We start from the raw sequence: 11,932 nt of genomic DNA on the forward strand, positions 1-11,932 counted from the left end.
GGGGGATTTGCTTTAAATTTTTTTTGTTATTTTCTCTTTACTTTTAATTCTATTAGTAATAAAACTCTTTCATTGTACTGCAGCTGTTTAAGGTTTGTGCCTGCTTTGCTTTTCTCCTAATTATTATCTCACTGAAGGAAAATAAGTAAGTAATGAATATTTTGAACCAAAACCACTACATTTAATTGGTATTTCCGCCCGGTTTCGAACTCAACCCGCTACAATCATCCACACTTTCACAGCACCACATGCAGTAGCTCAAGTAGCACTGTTAGCTGTCATGTGTAAGAATGCTCTCAGTTCTCCAGAAAGACTCCAAAATGCTACCATGAGGAGGTAAAGCAAGCTCCTGTAGAAGCATTCCTGTACTGACACATCTGAAGTCATGTTTTGAGACAAACTGCCTGCACACACAGTCGTTCTTCTTGCTTTCTTACAGACACGCCCAGTATACATAAAACAAAGACAACCAATCTGTTATGAGCTTGTTACTACAAGCCAACACCACCTTCTAAACTTTTTTTTTCCTGAATATTCAAAAAACCTTTTTCATAAAACTCTGCAAGGATACAGAACACAACATATTGCTTCCGTCTATGGAACTAAACGAAAATAGGGAGCCAGCTCTTTTTCCCCAGCAGATGAAGAAAGGATGCTTTTGGTATTTTGTATCATATATGCCATCCCAGCACCTTCCAAATGCTTTGGAATTAGTCTCCAACCAGGCAGCTGCTTTCCCACAGCAAAACTAAGAGCAGCTCACTGCCACACCTAAGTCCGGAGGACAGTCAAACCATTACTTGTTTTAATAATTTGCTGAAAGCATCATTCTCATGCCATTACTTTATAACAGTCTGTCCTACCCTTGAATTTACACTTATTTTTAAAGCTTATTTTCTTGAAAATTCAAACTATAATTTGTTAATTCCCCTCCAGTTATTAAGGATGGAAGTCACTCACCTTGCTACTGAACAGTCTCCCTCACCACAGATAAGCCACCAAGGAGTTTTTTCCTAAACTTTAATTAATAATACTGTCTAATACTTCACACAACTTCAATTAAAGTCCTGCATGCACTAGGGCAAATTAATCCCCTGAATCATGTTAAAAGTTATGTTTCTAAATGTCTACTTTTTAACACTGGTTATATATACTTACGCACTTGTACCAATCACTCAAAGATAATGACTCGACACTACTCCTTTTGTACCCTGTTACCACGTTTGTCACAGATTCGTAACAAATACTGCAATGCGACTAATGTCTATAATCCATTTTGTGGGAGAAAATTAAAGTTTGTTTCATGTCCACTGCATCAATCAAGGTACTGGCTTCCAATGTCTACTTTGTCCTCTTCATTTTCTATTGCTTTATTCCAGAAAACTGTCTTTTTCCCACAAGGAACAAAACCAAGATGTGTTCTCTCAAACATAAATGTTTGAACAGCTAAAAGTCTAGGTCAGGGCACGCTGAACACACATGTGGATTTACTACACAATAACTGGATCCATGAAAAGGAGTTAAGATATTTACTGTAGGAGGATCCAACGATTCATTTGCCTTTGCTGACCACCTGCGTGCAGCATTTCCCCTTATTAATTACTGTGATGTGACTGATGTACTGCAAGTGACCTGGGGCACTGCCTTCTTCCAAAAACCTCCCAAAATGTTCTCCCTGCCATAAGTCTGCAACAAGTAGGACTATGCTTTCATCCCTTTGGCAGATGGCATTCATCTTCAGACATAGGCAAACTTCCATTTTTACACCATGGGGCCAAGGGAAATGAAAAAAATATTTTCTAGGAATCTGTTCCAGTGTTTCACCATCCTCACTGTAAAAAATCCCTTCCTTATATCTACTCTAGACATACCCTTTCTTAGTTTAAAACTATTATCCCTTGTCCCATTGTAACAGGCCTGCTAAAAAGTCTGTCCCCATCTTTCTTCTAAGTCCCTGTTTGGCACTGGAAGGTTCTCCAAGGTCTCCCCAGAGCCTTCTCTTCTCCAGCGTGAACACAGCTCAGTCTTGTATCCAAGCTCTCTCAGCTTGACTCCATAGAAGAGGTGTTCCACCCCTCTGAACATCTTCGTCACCTCCTCTGGACCAGCTCACACAGGTCCACATCTTTGATGTGCTGAGGACCACCAAGAGCATGAAGCCCCAAGTTCAACAGGACTGCACCTAGGAAAAGTAACTCTGCAGCCACAGGCAGTTTCAGCCTTGTTGGATACACAGGAGACTGTGCTTCAGCTGTACAATCCCTTTCCACAATCCTAAAATCATCTCTGAATACTAATACTGACATAATCTTTATTATTGTGGTGGCCTAGGTCAGCACAGACTAAGGAATACACTAATTACTATGCAGTAATTGGATCCACGTGAAGGTATTTATTGCCTCAGTGAAGTAGTTATCAATGCAAATAACACCATGAAGTTACAGAACCATGGTGGTCTGAACATAAGAACAAACTACAGGTTTGCTTCTAAAGAACAGAGACAATCTTTGACTATAGCTTACCATTAACTTCGTAATTCTTGAAAAGACTGGAAATCCTGAAGAGAAAAGGCTGTTACAGTTTTCAATGCTGGTCTTTATTCTCTGCCATGTACATCAATGAGTTTAAGAACAGATTATATCCTAAACTGGAACACAAATTACTTCAATTCTCTGGCTGACAGCTTACAAAAACCTGAAACAAATTTAAGCTTAACATAACTGAGCCAATTTACAGTATTTTGCTATCTATGTCCAGAGACACTCTGCCATTTGCAAAAGGAAAGATCATTTACATAGGTCTCTCATTTAAATGGACATTCACTCTACTGTGAACTTTCGCCATCCGAAGATACCTGATACGTTAGGTTGACTGACAGCAGCACACCATGAGCTCCGAATTACAAATTAAAAATTCTATAATGTCATTCCACTTGCTCCTTTAAAACTGAAAATACACAAAATAGTCGAGTAATTTCCAGATTACATTTGAGAACATTTCAGAGCATTGCTTAACTGCTTTATAAAGAATAGTGATTTAGATAAGGGAATGTGTCATATCTCAAATGAATACAATGAACTGATCGCATCACACCTATTCAAAAGAACAAACAAAAGGACTTAAACAACTCTTAACTACTACAGCTTGAATCTGCAAGAAAATGCAGTCAGCTGCAGACTTCATCATTCTCCTGTTAGAGACAGGAGTTCAAGAAATACTCAGGCTAAAACAAAAAGTGCTTGCCTGTTCTGGCTTTCATCACTGCCTAGCCTAGGAGGCCAGAAACACATCATTTGCAGAGGATACAATACAATTCTCAGAATAAAAAAAGGAATAGATAAGACCAGATACATCAATTCTAGCAGTAACATTCCAGTGGCACAGAACTTCCTGTTGTAGTTCTAACTAGAGTGACTGAAGACTTAGTGAGAAATAACTGTGCCATTAATTCTGCTAAGAGAAGAAAATGCATGAGGGTGCAACAATCTGTATGTCAGACAGTAGTCTGATCCACCTTTATTTAGATTTAAACCATAGATGTTCCATTTTCAAGGAGGAATTAAAAAAAAAAAAGGCAAAAAAAGAGAGAGAGAGAGAGAGGGAGAAGCCCTCTCAATGCTTTTCAGAAATACAGCTGCATCTTCCAGCTGCTGGTGCAGTGAATTGCTGAAAAAAGCAACATCCCAAACTTTGCCTCTAGCAAATTAGGTTGCTGAGAACCCAGACTTCAGCACCACCACTGGTTCATAGTCATTAAGTGAAAATTAATTTTGGGGAAGCACACCCAGCACATTGATCTGTCAAACTGAGAAATCATCCATAGATTATGATGCATTTTTCTCATAAATACAGATCCATAAACCTAACCTTCAGGCTTCCTAGCTTTATTCAACCTGATTAGAGTTCAAAATGTATTTCAGTCCTCACCAAATCCCATTTTTTCTCTGCCCTTATAAAATTTCACAGCACAATAAAGGGAGCCTGTACTTTATGGCAATAAGTTTAAGAATGAGCATCAATTCATCTACAAACACTTTACCCTGAAGATTCAGAAACAGTACACGTACAGGTCAGGATGATTTTCTTCTGTCCCCTATGAATTTAGACATGAAACTCTCCCTACTATTCAGAAACTGAACAGAACACAGTGTCCTTGAGAATATATGCCATGCAATCTGTTTAATAAAGAGCTAGAGCTGATCAACTGCTAACTGAAAAACCGAGGTCTTCCAAAGAAATACCAGTCATCAACTGCATCCCAGACAGGCATCCTAAAAATGGGATTTCATTAAATCACCGGTGCTGAGTTTCCCAGTTGTTCCTTGCAGTCACTTTCTGCCAGCTAAGCAACCAGGGCATGCTGAGTTCCATCCAGGCAAGCAGCTCCCATTGATCAAACACCCTCCTCCTTCCCTCTCTCACAGCAATTTTTATTTCTCCTACCTCATATAAATGCTAACACAGAAGAGGCAAAAATCCTCAGTTTATTCAGAGACTCATTTCATAAATCCTAACGTAAAAGCGAACAGGGTACTTTCATTGGTTTTAATGTATAATTACACAGGCAAGACAAATTTCTGAACTTCTTGAGATGTTGAGAGAAACTGAATACAAAACTGGAAAGAATCTCTTGTGACATCAAGCCACAAACCCACCTTCCACACCACAATATTCATCAGGAATTTGATGCACCTAAGGACAAGTAAGGGTGTTTGCTACTTCTACCAGGAGGCTGCTACAAAGTTTACTCTGATGTTGGAAGTCTCTTTCTAATTTCCAGCCCAAGTTAATTCACAGACTATTAATACCGATTCGTTCTCATGCTGATGTTCTAATTCAAGCATGAGTAGCCTTCCCACATCCCATGATGCTAGCCAGTGTAAAACATTTACACAACTTTACCAAAACTTGTGAGTTAATAAGTAGATCTCTTCAGTTTCCTTTCATGTCAAGAGTCACAGTTCTCCACAGGCTCCAGGCATCTCTTTCCTAAGGTAGAAATTAATTCCCCGTGGGAACAGGCGGCCAGCACACTCGAAGCAGAATAGCATCACTACTCTCCCTTTCAGGATCTGTGATCTTCAGGGCTTCACCTTTTCATGAATCCAACTCCAAATAATCTATGCTGCTCATTTGAGAGCCATGTACCAGAGTCTGACCCTCAATTAGGCAGCCAGGTACTAATGTTAAACTTTGTGTTTGTCAATGCCATCATGCTTCTATTGATTGGTACTCAAATACTTATCAAATGAATAAAAGGACTATGAAGAGATGGATCCCAAGACCAGCTCTGAAAGACCTTCACTACCAACCTGCCTACTGCTGAACTGCTTCTCTTTGAGAAGAAATGCTGCACAGAAGTATTTTTCTTTTAATCTACCTTATAATTCTCTACCACTCCATGTTTTTTTCTGTAGTAGGCTAACAGGTTTCTCCCAGACTTTGGGAAAAGCCACAGTTAGACAAGGACAAAAGCTTTTACTCCAAAGGGCTTTACTCTTTTCCTCCTCCCTGAGAGAGGGCATCATAGTCCAGAAACTTGTTTAGAATATAGGCTTAATATTCCTGAGTTTTCTCCTCCCACTGCCCTTGCAAAAATATTCACCACACGTTACACTGCTATACAGACACTGCTCAAAGTCAGGCGAGGACAATGCAGCTGTGTCAGACAATAAACCTGCTAATGAAGCAACAAACTGACCAGTGCAACAGGTTTTACTACCCTTAATCAAATTCCATGATCAGCAACTGATTAATGACAAATACTGTGCCTGCTACTGAAAACACACAGAGGATAAGAAACTAGTTAACTCCTAAGTCAATGCTTTACAGTACTTTTACTCTAAGAATGCATTTGGTTCCAGCTACTTCTTTCTACACACTATGAAAGCAGCTTTTTCTGGCACAAAACTCCATTTACAGTGTTCTCTTATATTGTCTTTCTAAACAGGGCACTCGCATTTAGTCAGGAGGCAATCATGGTGGTTACACGAACAGATCGCTGCCCTACTTCAGGCCTCAAAGGCACAACAGATACAGTAACTAGGAAGAATCACAGGAGAGGAAGAGCCTCGTGAATCCAGTCAGGTTTACAAGCTTAGTAAGTGCATGGAAAAAAACCCAGTTGTACTCAAATAAACAAGGCATCTAGAATTACTCCAACATTTAAAAACAAACAGCATAAAGCATTCATAAACTCCTGTATTTACTTGTATATACTGTGCTGAAGTTTGCATATAAAGAAAAAAGCATTCTCTGAAGAAAAATAGTCTGGAATTGGCAAGGTAAAAACCCAAATTTAGCCCTGACATTTACTTTCTATGCAATTACCTCTGCCTTTCTAATTTCCTCTACAAAATTGAGCTCATCTAAACGCAGGTGAAATTTATAAGTCTAGCAGTTGTTGTTATGCACTGCCCAGAGATCAACAGAAATAATTTCTGATCTCAAAGCTGGCCTCCAGGCCTCCACATGCTTCTGCCCTGCATTTCAAAAATGATCTAAGCCCTGCCTGAAAGAGGAGACACCAGGGCCAGTTTTCTGATGCAAAAAAGGTGACTAGAAGAGCTACATTCATGCAGCTTTGTACTAACACAGGAACACAAATTTCAACCTAAAGTAGAGTTTTCTGTTTTCTGCAGCTTGAAGAAAAGCAGAAAGACGGACAGTCCTGCTTTTGAAGCCACAAAGGCTTGTTTTAGGGAGAAAGCTTACATTCTTAGTGGTGACCCTTGCATGGTCTTGTTGATTAGCACAAAAAACCCTCCAGTAGCTTTAGGCAGGCAATTTTTACAACAGGCAAATTCCCCACAAACCGATTTACAAGTATAAAAGTGACACAGTCACCTGAGTATGAAGAAAACTGACAAGTCATTTCAATTAATTCTAAAAAGACACTTAAAAACCCCTTTTCCAATACTGCAAAAGGGAAAGACAAAGAGAGGGAGAACCAGAGTCAGTGTGTAGACAACACTCTGTGTGCTCACAGCCAAGTCAAGCCAGCCCTTCCCTCTCCTTTTCCCGTTCCTTTGGTGCTCCCTGCAGGGCAGCACACAGAGGACAGCCATCCTTACAGGCACTGGGTAAGACATGCTGCACATCACCGTGTCCTGTGAAATAAAGAGTGATTTGTTTCACTGAGTCCACTCCACCCAAGGGAACCGTGACCAAAGAGGCAAACCTCGGTGGGAGAAGACATTGCCAGCCATACCTTTTAGTGCTGTAAGTTTGCACCACCCAATCTCACACCTACAGATATCCTTTCCTGTGCTTCAGGAATTCAAATAAAGTATTTTTTGAAAGGTTTGTCGGTAAACACAGCCATTTACGCACAAGGGCAGCAATGGGGCTCTAGACAGTAGCAGGATCATCTGCTCATATTAACTCTTTTTAATTAAAATGTACTCTCCACTTTCACCAAGTTTCAAAGGGAACACCTTCCGGCCTGTTGTTATCCATATCAAGGACAGATACCCTTGCTTTCCAATCATATCTGCAAAATAGACCTTAAACATATGTATAGAGCTATCCTTAAGTGTGCACAGGCTCTATATTTAACTTCTCAGTGTACTGGTCACCTTGTGAATGGTGGCCCAAGAAAGTTTAGATTTTGAGAAATACAGCGCACAATACTGCCAAATTAGTAAAAGTATAAAGCTAACTTTGCTGACAGCTAAACTGGATAAAACATTCTCAATAAAATAGCTGAAAAACTATGGGCAGAGCCATGGCATTTGAAAAACGGGTAACATGTAAAAACACATTCCAATATGAATAAAATTATTTTGTTGTATATTCTTTTATAAAAAAAAAAAAAAAAAAAAAAAAAAGAAAGTGTTACCCTGCCCAAAGGTCTTTGGAAATTATATTAAAACACTCACTAGAACTTCAGGAAAATATTCCTGAACATGTGAAAGCCTAGCCTTCTTCAGCCAAGAATCAAAACTGCCTTGCTTGAAAATCCTGACTCTAGCCAGGAAACAGAAAAGGACTATCCACCAAAGAAAAGCAGTAGCAAAAAACCCCCAGAGAGTTAACTACCCAAACATGAACTGTAACAGACCATAACTCGAAAATGCTACAGTCTGAGAAGAAAGTATGAAAATAATGAAAAAAACCCCGCATATACTCTTATTCTAGCGATCTCTGAAGTTACAATTTTGCAGAGTCATGTATCAAACCACAAGCAGCAAGTACAAGCCCTTCCAATTCACACCTCCTCTGCCCATGCAAGCACACACTCAGTAATATAATCCTATGGAGAGGCAAGAACAACAAAACAATCCCCTAGAAAAGCTGAAAGATACCTACTGTACAACCCAAGGAGCAATTAGAGAAAAATACCAAGACTTCAAACAGAAAAACACCTTTAACCTAGAAGGGTACTTCTGGATTTTGAATTGAGCACTCTTCCTCTAACCACCAAGATGATAAACTCCCAGGGAAATACAAAAACAATCCTCTTACCCACAACTTCTGTAGGATTAACCTGCACTGAAACACATGTAGGAAGGAGGCTGTCAAGAGTACATTCACAGGTTACAAGCCCTGGAGTCAGCTTTCACCATTTCACCCAGCAGTAGTCTCTGATTCTTGCAGAACTGTTGCAAAGTTAATTCTTCTGACACAGTAACATTAGCACCCAAAAATCCCCATAAACACATTTAACAATAAACCATACACATACTAAGGACACACCAGAACACAGCAGAAGCTCAAACTTCCACAACTAAGTGTTCTGCTGACATGGTGTTAAACAAGCTGGCTTTTCCTGGGTGTTCAAGTGCTGTGGTGGAACAGTGAAATCCGAAAGCCCATATTATGTGACACAGACTGTGGCCGAAAGACTGCTGACATCCTGAATATTCCTTGCACTTCTCTATTTTGACAACCAGGTTTTTAGGTTAACAGCACAGGAGCAGCTGAAAACAAAACAGGACAGACTTACTTTTGCCTGGTGTTTCACTTCAAAAGTTAAGAATGTTTGCTGAAGATTTTTAAAACCCTGCTTCACGTCTACATAGTGATAACTACAACAGAAATGCCACATTCAGAAGCCTACAGAGTCAGCACTGTCACCTCAGACAAGAGATGTGGCTACACAGGTCTGCATCAGTGTCAGGCAGTGCTTATTATTTGCTCCTAACACAATGTTTGACATATTTACTTTCTCACAGCCAGGCAACAAAAAGAAGCAGCAGCTTGTGCAGATGGATACATGCTTCCATTTCCCCTGGTTAAGGGTGAATGCTCAAACCCCGAGTGGCCCCAGTCAGAACACTAGAATCATCACAACGGGTAAATCCACCCCTGTGTGGAGCTTCATGGGTGCAACACAAAACTTAACAAAAAATAGCCAGGCCTGCAAAAATTTCTCCACTTGATAACAGGCCTTCTCCAGTAACAGGGCCTGAGGCTAAATCTTTTCATCTTCTTTAGTCAGTCAGGAATATCTGACAGTCTTCACCTAGTGCTTTGGCAAGCAAGGATAGCTTTAAGTGTACTTTTTACTCACTAAAAATACTCAGCTGGCCAATGTTTTAAAACATAACTAAACCAAAACTAGAGTCACACTATTGAAGGCAAGTTTAAAATTCAACTGTGTGATTCAACAGGAAAAAAAAAAAAGACCAGTTGGCTAATTAGTTATTAGGAAGCGTGTTGCTTCAAATTCTTACTGGAGGTTGGTTTAAATATTCCTTACTATGGATGACAGCTCTCAGTTACAAGCATTAAGTCTTGTCAGAATGCTACCTTGCACAGTAACATCAAAGTCTCTCCAGATTAATTTGGTAATGACAGTAAGGGGAGGAACTGCTAGAAACAGAAAATCAGTTTTACAGAACCAGAACCCAACTTGAGAGCAACAGGTTTCCCGTGTCTATCACTACTACATGATTTTTGGCCTTGTCACAGCACAGGGCAGAAATCCAAGCAAACAAGCTTACCTCTATCTGAGAAACACACACATGGTCCAAAGACTAAAAGTAATGTTTCCCAAACTCCACGAAACACGTTTCAAGGTGTTAGGAAATTAATCTAAGAAACCAGCACACTTAGACAAAATCTCTATATTTCAAAAAATCTGACTGAGAACTTCCAAGCACATACTTGTGACACTTCCTCAACACAGTACATTTCAAAGCATTTGCTGATTTTAAGACTCAGTTTGCAACTGAAGGCTCAAAGTGTTCTTCTCTTTACTAAGTTATAGGATTTTTAAGACTTCCAACAGCAATTTCTTTGTAATTTTCTAATGTGACAAGGAAATTTAAACATTTTTTCCCCTCTACAGCTAATAATAAGATCAAGTCTTTACCCTGCTCTTTTTAAAACAAAGTTCTCCTCAAAGTCTACCCAAATTTTCCCTACCTTACCACCCATTTCTGGCCAAACTCTGAAGTATTATGCTCATGAGGAGCATCTTTATTTTGAGCTAGTGTAGCAGCCACATTTATAAACAGAGGGTGCAGTCTCATTTCCCACAATCCAACTTGTAGTCATTGCATTCTGCTGTCTCATAAACTGGTGAGGGCTTTGACTGGCAACATTCCTTCAGTCCTCTCCTTGAATTTACTTCCCAGGACCTTACTGAATGCAGAAGACAAGAGAAAAAGAAAAGAGGGTTTTCTCAGTAACAGCAAAGACTTCTGCTTTAAATATTTGAAGGTTTCTGACCCATGCTTCTCCTAGGCATTTGCCACGTCCCCCAGTCATAATGGTAACCCAAATGAGGTCTTGATCCAACTTTTAACTGTCATCCTTTATTTTTCCTAAGATAGAAGAGAGCAAACCCACAGACTTTATAAAACCAGATACAATGTTCCATAGTTTCTAGAGCTTCACTGCCCACCAGTCACAGGAAAGCTTGCTGCAGACAATACTTCAGCTGCCAGCCTCCCCAGATCTTTCAAACCAAGGCCACAAGTGTGTCTGGACTTGGCTATCAGAGTGACCATCCCTGCTCAGACAAGTGACAAGGCAACTTCCAACCCTGCCAACTCACTTAAGGCCCTTCCTCTCATCTCAGAACACTGCATTTCCCCGAGGATTTTCCAGCAGACGCCGTGTGCCAGAGGAGAACATTCACCTGGAAACAAAACATGTCTCCTCCTCACTCGCAGCATCATCAGACACACACAAAGGCACCAGTGAGGGGGAATAAGGCTGCTGTGAACCCCACCGCATACCCCAACACCGGCTCCACCAGGGTCAGCAGAGTCTCTCCCGCACTCCCTCCCATCCTAAGCACAGACTGATTAATCACTGCAGCTCGCCCCGTGAGGCCAAACAATAAACCCTGCCCGCGCTCTCCCACCTCCACAGCACACACCTGCCCGGGCACACGGCGATGCACCTGGGAGCAAACACCAGCCCCTCTCCAGCCCACGCTCCTGCCCCAGCAGAAAAGCCCCACAACTCTCCCAGCACTTCCCTTCTGGAGGGAATCCATGGGAGGATGGGAAGGACCACCACGTTTTCCTTCTGCTGCACCCCCAGCCCCACCCGGGAGAGAGATGCTCTGGCAATATCCCCTCTCCCAGTGCTCCCATTATAAACCAGCAGCGATCTGTGCCCCACTGACTGCTAGCCCTCGGGCCGAAAGGGAAAACTTTCGCTTCCTATAGCGCTCCTCTCCTCCCCAGGACTACGTGAGCTATTTATTCCCCCTCCCATCTCCCGGGCTATTTCCCCTTTCCACCTCCTGGGCTATTTCCCCGGGCTATTCCCCTTTCCACCTCAGAGCTATTCCCCCTTTCCATCTCCCGAGCTATTCCCCCTCCCACCTCCGGGGCGTTCTCCTCAAAAACAAGGGGGGAAAAGTCCTTCCGCCGGAGGTTTGGCCACGGAAACCCCTTTCCTTTGGCGATGGGAAGGCACTCTTACCGAGAAGCATCCTAAGGAAAAGGGGTCCCTCATCACCCCCGGCTAA

Source organism: Corvus brachyrhynchos, unplaced genomic scaffold (genome assembly GCF_000691975.1).
Source record: "Corvus brachyrhynchos isolate BGI_N302 unplaced genomic scaffold, ASM69197v1 scaffold449, whole genome shotgun sequence".
Classification (NCBI taxonomy): domain Eukaryota; kingdom Metazoa; phylum Chordata; class Aves; order Passeriformes; family Corvidae; genus Corvus; species Corvus brachyrhynchos.